The sequence below is a fragment of the Cydia splendana genome, chromosome 2 (genome assembly GCF_910591565.1).
Source record: "Cydia splendana chromosome 2, ilCydSple1.2, whole genome shotgun sequence".
Taxonomy (NCBI): Eukaryota; Metazoa; Arthropoda; class Insecta; order Lepidoptera; family Tortricidae; genus Cydia; species Cydia splendana.
This window is the reverse complement of record NC_085961.1, coordinates 18,366,297-18,375,876: the sequence shown is the minus strand read 5'-3', so window position 1 is coordinate 18,375,876 and position 9,580 is coordinate 18,366,297. Positions and strand designations below refer to the sequence as shown.

General features: G+C 33.4%; 1 long non-coding RNA gene across 1 annotated transcript; it reads left to right on the top strand.

Moving 5' to 3' along the window:
- Positions 1–459: 459 nt before the first annotated feature.
- Positions 460–9,526, top strand: LOC134799502 (uncharacterized). The gene is made up of 2 exons (XR_010145420.1): positions 460–586; positions 8,315–9,526. It is a non-coding gene; the product is annotated as an uncharacterized LOC134799502 (long non-coding RNA).
- Positions 9,527–9,580: the final 54 nt, after the last annotated feature.

Here is a 9,580-nt window from a genome sequence, read left to right as displayed (position 1 = left end):
GTGTCTAACACGTCTTTATTATGATTCTGTTGTACTTTTGTAACTGTATCAGCGGGCAAGCAAGTACAATTTTACGTTAGAGAAGAATAGTTTACGTTCCCACAGAGCTAACATGCGAACATAATGTACATAATATTCACAGGCACCCATTTCACCCACCCATTTTTGCTCTTAAATATCTCCATTTACAACGATAATTAGCGCTGCGTTGTATAATTGTAAGCAGAAGGTACTTAAAAACCTTAAATAGCATTTTGAAACTTTTTTTTAAATATCGGAATTTTATTGTACACTTATATTAAAATGTATGACAAAAGTCAACTAATTAAGAGTACCCATTTATTTTTGTCATCCCATGATTAACTTGCAAGTACATGCAATGCAGAATATATATAATTGTAAAATTATTATTTCACACTCTACTATTGTCAAATACGTATATTATTATCGTAGCCATCATGATTTTCCAGTCCCTTAAAATTGACTTTTTATTCGAATATACAATATAAAGGATTTACAGTTTCCTGGAATGAGCCACACAAACAGATTCCCATATCAATAAGCTCGAAAGTCAGGATATCGACAGGTATATTTTAATAATCCTCGCGGCTGTTTGTTTAAAAAAATATGCTTACGGAATCTTAAGCGTGCGTATCCTTTCAATTTATTTACGAATCTTCTTTAAACACAAATACTCCTTTGTAATTCAAGTAAGCGGAAGATCGTTTACCTTGTTAAGATTAAACGTGCGATAATACTTTGTCGTATAGAACTAAGTGCAGTAGAATTAGAGCAATTTATTGTTGTCTGTGTGTATAGGCCGCCATTAAGTAATTTTGAATTATTTGAAAACATAATGGAATCTGCCCTACTTAAAATATCATCTTCTAGTAAGAAATTGCTTATATGCGGCGACTTTAATGTAAATATTATGGAAAATTCAACAATGTCTTGTAGATTATTGAATCTTTTTAAATGTTGTAATCTCAACCACATGTTTATGGAGCCCACTAGAGTGACTGCTACTAGTGCAACCTGTATAGATAATATTTTCACAGATATTTTTCCTATTGCTAAAAAAGTTATCAGCAATTTAGAATCAGACCACTTAGGTCAATTAATGGTATTTGAGGCATTAAGGAAAAATACCATGAGAAAACAAATAACTTTTGTACCAGTAACCTCGGACCGCGTGGAAAGAATGAAGCTAAGTTTAGTTCAGGCGCTACCCTTTTTGTCTTCCGATATGAGTCCTAATAGTATGTATAATTCATTCTTTCACACTTTTATGGATCATTATAATGCGATATTCACCTCAAAATCGGTCGTAGTTAGTGGTGCATCAGTTTTTAGTGAGTGGGCTACTGCGGACTTACATCAAAGAAGACGTGAACTGTATGCCTTATATGAGGAACGGCGGTTTAATCAGAGTGATGAATTTAAAGAACATGTGAAGGAGTATTCGAAGAAGTTTAAAGTAGATTGTCATATAGCTAAGCGAAATTATCTAAGTCAGAAAATAAAAAGTAGTTCCGACATTGTTAAAGCAACCTGGAAAGTTATAAATGTGGAGACTGGTCGCTCGAAACATACAATTAAAGAACTTAAACTAAACATTGATAACAAAATTATAGATTCCAATTTAGAAGTAGCTACAGAATTTGAAAAATTTTTCAACGAGGTACCAGTATCCACAACTAAGGATTTAAATTCATCAACCTCATCTGCTGTTACATTATTAAAACATAACGCTCCAGAGTGTTGTGGAGACCTTCATTTTGAACATGTTTGTACCTCAGATGTAATAAAGGCGTTTAAATCAATTAATGTCAAAAAAACTAATGACCTCTGGGGAGTCTCTGTCCATGCTGTCAAATCCTTAGTAGAAATTGTAGCGCCTGACTTGGTAGTTATATTTAACAACAGTGTTGATTGCGGCGAGTTTCCTGATCTAATGAAACATAGTAAAGTAATTCCTTTATTTAAATCTGGTAGCAGCTCTGACCCCACTAACTTTAGACCGATATCTGTGCTACCAACATTTAGCAAGATTTTTGAAAAATTAGTTCTTTCTCAATTAATACGACATTTTAACGTTAATAATTTGATGCATAATAAGCAGTTTGGTTTTACACGGGGTCGCTCAACAACCGATGCTGGTGTTGAGCTAATTAAGCATATTTTCGATGCCTGGGAGGAGTCACGAGATGCTTTAGGTGTCTTCTGTGATTTATCTAAGGCCTTCGACTGTGTTTGTCATGAAACATTAATCAGGAAACTTCATTATTACGGAGTTAGAGGATCGGCACTGAATTTACTTAAGTCCTACTTAAATGGTAGAATACAAAGGGTCGATGTGAGTGGACAGCGATCACCTGGGTCATTGGTCTCTATGGGTGTACCACAGGGGTCAATATTGGGGCCTTTCCTGTTCCTTATCTACATAAATGACTTGCCATTCCTTGTTAAGACCCACCATGATATAGTATTGTTTGCAGACGACACCTCACTTATTTTCAAAGTCAAACGTCAGCAACAAGCTTACAATGATGTAAACAATGCTATTTCAAAAGTAGTAAATTGGTTCAATGTTAATAATTTACTGTTAAATGAGAAAAAGACCAAATGTATTAAGTTTGTCACTAGTAGTAACGTAAGGCATGTACAAACAAGTGTCATTGTGAAGGATGAGGAATTGGAATTAGTTGATAGTACAGTTTTTCTTGGAATAACTTTAGATTCTAAACTCCAGTGGGGTCCCCATATTGCTACTCTTTCGAATAGACTGAGCTCTGCAGCTTTTGCAGTGAGCAAAATCCGTCAGTTAACTGATGTGAAAACAGCTCGATTAGTATATTTTAGTTACTTCCATAGCATTATGGCATATGGTATTTTACTGTGGGGCGGTGCTTCAGAGATAAATACCATTTTTGTTCTGCAGAAGAGGGCTATTCGAGCAATATACAAAATGAACCATAGAGACTCACTTAGAGATAAATTTAAGGAAATTGACATAATGACAGTGCACTGTCAATACATTTATGAGAATATTCTGTATGTACATAAAAATATTGTAAATTTTAGGAAAAATTGTGAAATTCATAATATTAATACTAGAAATAAACATAAGCTCGCAGTGCCCTTCACTCGGCTCCATAAAATTAAAAAATCATTCATGGGTAATTGTGTAAGATTTTATAATAAACTTCCAAACCATATTACTGAATTATCTATTAATAAATTTAAGAATTATGTAAAGCGTAAACTTATTTCTAAAGCTTATTATACCACACAAGACTACATGAATGATATTACAACGTGGGATTAATTGTTATTCGAAATGATTATTTATTTATTAGGTATATTTGATTATTGATGAGGAAATGGATATTCCGATGTAATACTATCTACTTCTTTTGTTACTTATGCTTTTTTTTGACATTTAGATTTTATTCTAGAAATTCTAGACTAGTATTTTTTTATACAATCTTTTTAATGTTTGACGATCCTTTTGTGAAATTTTTAGTGTTAAATTTGATATGTATAATAATCCAATTTTATTATGGCATAATACTAACATCAATAAATTGCTCTGATAATTAGATTAAGATTAATTACGATTCATAAGAGCTTGTTGCTAGGCCTACATGAATAAAGTAAATTTTGTTTGTTTGTTTGTTTGTTATTAATTAATTAAACATTTCTGGATTATTCTCAGTTTTTGAAAAATAAAGAGAGCCTACACGATCTGGTGCAGTGAAAATTACCTTTGCTATTTAATGTTTTAAAATCAAATACATTGATTGATATAAGATGTCGAGTTCGTTACGGGTTCTATGTACACTTCAATAAACAATTCGTTTATATGCAAAATCAATAAAAGCGTGTCAAGCTCAGTTTCCACTGAATCCACTTAATTGGTTTTAAATAACGAACGCTCTCATTCGAGCAACATTTAATTGGAATTTTGTTTCCACGCTTGCTACGTCCCCAGGCTAATTAAAAGTACGTTAGGGTTTCCTAATTCAAGTCGTCTTTAACTCAAATTTGACATGTTAGAAATGGTCGGTTTTAAATACTTCCAGTTTAAACCGCAGCTAGAAGTAACTCATCAGCATTAAAAACTTTTGCTTCGCGCGATATACATCTTTAAATGTACAAATCCTGTCTAATTAGAAAACCGGGCTTAATACCCCAAGTTGTTTAAGAATCCTAATAAAAAACTTACGAAACTTCAATGACAAGCTGTGCTAATCTTTAACGTTGGAGGTACAACAAGAAAGTAAGAGAGGTAAAATTTATAAGTTCAAGTAGCGTTAAGTTTTTATGAACTTATGAATACTGAAGACTCATTTTTTAACGATAAACTGTCGTAATGCTATTTAATTTTGATACCACAATAACGAAAGTTTGTGTCTTATATTTTTATTTTACAATTTGTTATTGTGTAAGCTGGTTTGTTAGCCTAAAACAGAGGAAAAATATAATAAAAATGAAATAATAAGTATTTTAAGAGTACGTTTACGGTTACTCGAAGTAATCCAAATAATTTAACATTCTTCAAATTAGGGAAGTGAGTTACACATCACTTGGTGAATATCGAGCATTTGTAATTCTAAGTTTTTATTAATTCATAAGCCGCGCTATCCCAATTATCTAGAAACATTAAGCTACAGTTTTTAAGTATTGGCTATGTAAACATGATTGAACGGTAGCCGAGTAATAATACTTATTTCATTATATTGATATCACGAAACTCAATATTTCCCGCAAACATTATTCATTTATATGACTTCCTTTATTTTATTTTTATTCGCCGGAAAATGTAACAACGAATGGCGAAAAGTTTTTGTCGAAAACCAATCGCAAAGATGCCGAAGGGCGTATTCCCGAGTCGATGGTTCAGGGTTATTCTTATAGCTAGGTTACCAATCGCTAACGAGCGACCTGATGGGAACTAGCATAAATGTGACATCCAAACGCGCATGGTTGTTATGCATCTTGGTGTCTCTACTTACTGGTTCCCTTTAGTTGAACGCGCAAACTATAAGAATACAAAATCTAGACCGGGTTTGTTGACAGAAGTCCACACATTTCATCACCAGTTTATTGCAAAGTTCTTTGCCCCGGCTGATTTCATTAATAATTCATAACCGTATTTCCCCATCAGCCATTATTAAGGAATCCAACTCATTCGCCAGTACGTATTTGCCACGTCTGTGTTTAGCGTAATAGCTCTATTGGGCGATTCTCAGAGATGACCTTCGGTGCCTGACTTCGGTGCCAAATTTTTTTTTTTAACTTATTTGATATGCGACTTTATTTCCTAAAATCTAGCCTTAATATAAAAAATATTGGTACTGGAGGCCTCCATTAGAACCTTATAGTTTTTAAAATATTTGAGATTTAAAAAACACCGAAATCATGTGCAGCACTGAAATCAATTGGCGTCACCGAATTCAATAATGCATACACAAAAATCACATTTCAATTTTATATCTCAATTATATTATATTTTAATCATATTTTTCATTCTTATTTGATTATAAGCGATGTAACAAGGCTACTGATCTCGAAAGCTTACATAAATTTAATAGATATAGACCCAAGATTTTAAAATAACCTAATTACGACTTGTAAAACAACATGTCTAGATGATATCCCATACTATTTGACTGTCCTCATATAATAGGGCGATGCATGGTCCTGAAACGAGTTTCAGACATGTCGACCACAAATTCGCACATTAGTGCCATGAAGGAGAAGATGTTTGTTTCACACAATCCGACCGCACACGCATCAAAAAGAAACTTAATTATGTTAGCTAAACCCGATACACAAGAAATTTTTGAGTGGTGTTCAATGCTTGTAAAATATTTAATGCACTTATAAAGCAATGTGATGCAATATGGAAAACAAGTATTTTTGAATAACAGAGTTTTAAAGCGTGAACTCCATCAATTTAAAACTATTTGAAGTGGTCGACTAATTTATTGAAGATTTATCTATTAATTTTGATATCCAGCACCCTCAAACACATGAGCTAAATTGTAACTCCTATATTTAGACATAAAGACATAAGACATTGAGGATTGTTAAAACATTTGCTATGTTCAATTTGTGTCTATGGCTATCCTTTAGAAATATTGATCAGTAAGGTACGCTCAGTGCCTTTGAAGCGATCTCGACATTAGACGGCCACTTTATTTTTAATCCCTTGTTCTGAACATCCTGTCCCTTGGGTGCACCTTGCATAGTACTTACAAACACAAGTTATTTTAAAAGAAGTGGGATCTAATTGACTGCATTCATTTAACATGGCTGACACGTGTAAAGATATCGAGGTGTAGGGCCTCAGGTGATACAGAGGACAATTAACATAATATTACTTCATTGGTTTGAAGAGAATATCAATACAGAGAAAGAAACATTGGGTCTACAAGTTTCAACACACGTCTGGTTTAAAAAACTACTCATAGTAAACAAGTGATTTTTTGTACCTATTATGACTTCATTTACTTACAAACATAATTTTACGTTTATACAACGTATCTTGCACTTTTTAGGTGTGATAAATTAGTACAACAAACTAGTTTGCAAAGCAGGATTTGAATTCAGTGATCACTTTTTTGATATCGGTGGTCAAAAAATCCACCGAAACCAAGGAAATCAACACCAGCGATGTCAAAATTAATCGCTTTTCAGCAATTACAGAAATAGTATGAGTGATACAGAGGAGATGTAATAATGATGGATTTACGTACTTTTGAGGATTTCTTAATCACTTGCATAACGATAAATGCACTAAAACTTTCGGAGTAAATTGCACCACCGATCTCAAAAAAACATAAAACCAAACCCACCGAAGGACTGGGAAACCTTTAAAAAATCACTTTATTATACTGTGACTGTACCTCTACTTTATTCAATGGTTAAGGCACAACTAAAGCATACTATGTTTGAGACACTGAGTTCCTGGTTTACAACTTTGAAGGAGTACCGTCATGTTTTGCAAATTACACCGAAATCAGGCACTAGCCCGGGACACATCGTAAATTTGGTTTTATGCAATGAGTTGAGCAAACACATTATTGTGATATAAAGAATATGATAAGTTAACTAATACCTTATGCGTGAATAACCATAATAACTCCGATCTAATGCCCCATCTTGAGTAATATTTTTTTGTTTCATAAAATCTGGGTGCGGGACACTCCTACCGAACATCATTTTTGGCATTTGAATTTTTTTTTCTGGTATTATATAAATAATAAATTAATAATTTGATAGTGTCCCGGACAGAATATAGGCTGAAGATCATGCCTAAATTAATTCAGATTTATTGAACAGTAAATTCAATCATTTATTGCCCCGGACACGTTAAAATGGCCCTCCTGAGAAATGCCCTATTACTATAATGAGTGAGTGGTTCGCGATTGTAACGACTTTATAAGGCGCCATATTTAGCATGCGAGACAGAGATTACAGTGCAGTGGAATACTTGTAATAAAGAGTCAATAAAATAGGCTTATTATATGGTGTATTAATATAGGCATATTTGACCCAAACCATATGTATAGGGAAGTGCATACTTATGCATATATTCCTGAAAATTAAAACCTTAAGTACATAATATAGTGACAAATTATTAAATATATCTATTAAAAAAGCTTCAACTAAGTATATTCTTATCCCAGACCTGACTAGGTCGCGTTTTATAAATCTACAAGTACAAAACTGATGTTTGCCTATTTCTATAAAATATTTTTGTTAAAGGCTGTTAGTAAAACTGTAACTTGTAGCTTTAGAAAACGAAAGTCAGGAAGCCATTTCAGCTATAACCCGCATAAAACTGAAAGATTTCCGTGTAAATTTAAAACATTATTAGGGCTAAAAAATAATTCACCAACTACCGGGGCATTGATTTTTATAAATAAAAATAGTTAATCAAAATGTAAATTTTATGTTAATTGGACAAACAGTCGAATTTAAACTGTCGTGAGTCATACTAGCTTAAGCTAAAAAATGATGTGGGTTAAACCGTATTTTTTGGCTTACGCACGAACACAGACACAGCTCGTAACACTGACAGCTGAGCACTTCCCTAAAGTTAAGTTTGAACTAACACAGAATAAAATTTCATCCACAACGCATATTTAGTAGGTATGAGACGGCGTAAGAGCATTTCTGTCACAAGACGCCGTAGATCAAGGGTAAAGCACCTCGAACATTACTCTTCGACTGTCGCGAACACCGCTGGGATTCTCAGCGAAGGACATTTCAGCCGACAAATGATCAACTTATATTTTTTCAGGTATTTGCCAGGGTAACCCAAGGAATTAGGGGAAATGAGATGCAGTAAATTTAAGTATTCACGTGCGTGCTCGGCTTCACTAAATTTTCCAGTAGTTAAAAATGACTTGCAATTAGCATGTTCTGTTAAAGTTTAGACATGGTACTTGTTCAAAGCAGAGTGATTAAATTAACCAATGTGATTTGTCATATATTAATTTTTGGAAATAAAAACTATATGTAAATAGCTTCTATTAAACTTAGTGACGCGTCCTTTCTTTCAGTTTGGAGGGTAAAAACACTCTATTAATATAAAATGAGTTTCAACATAATATTAATTAATACCAGTAAAATCTCCAAGTCTTTCGAAAACAATTTATTCCCATGTCAAATGCACGATAACGATACCGACGGTGCTAAATGTAGCATTGGAATTGCGACAGCAGCCTTGTTTCAGTCTGCATTCCTGCTGGAGTCTGCCTGCCTGTCTGTAAATACATGTATATTTACATTAACGATTCAAAAAAAATATTAGGTAAAGGTCTTCTGAATGAATTCCGGAAACAATTTAGGACTTTGTAGAAGTTCCACTGCATCGCTTTGGTTGCAGATAACGCGCCGCAACACCCCAGCAGTAATGCTGCCGGCTGCATTACTCCAGGAATTGTCAAATTCAATATAGATGAAAACATTTATCACGAAATAAAATTAAAACGCAAAACGTTCTAGTTGAAAACCAAGACCAAATGCGGGTAGTTCGAAAAACTGGCGCCGCTAGAAGATGTTGATGTCAACTTTAGCCAGTCTTTTCCGAGACCACGGTGACAACGCCGTCAAGGAAAGGTCGGAGGTAAAATAATGTGAAACTTAATTTTACGCGATTAACTCCCGTTTTATTAAATAATAGAAATAAAACTAGTTATCTTTTGATATTTAAGGCAGCAATGCAGTCGTCAGCAATACTGTGTAGCGCTGAGGTACAGTCTGAATCGAAACGGTCCAGTCCAGTAAGTACCAAATCGATACATATTTTCATCGAAACGGTTTATTAATTAATTAATATGTACTTGTAAAAGTGCCCTTTATTTGCTGAAAAAATGTTTGAGTTTTGAGTTTTGTTAGCTTTAAGAAAATGTTAGTATTTTATATTTAAATTATCAGAATTATCAGTCAGAAATACAAAGTTTACCAAAAATGATTAATATTTAGTATGGATTAAAATTGTTATTATTGATTTAAGGTGTTATTTTTAAAGATTCACTTAATTGTATTTACTATAACAACTTTG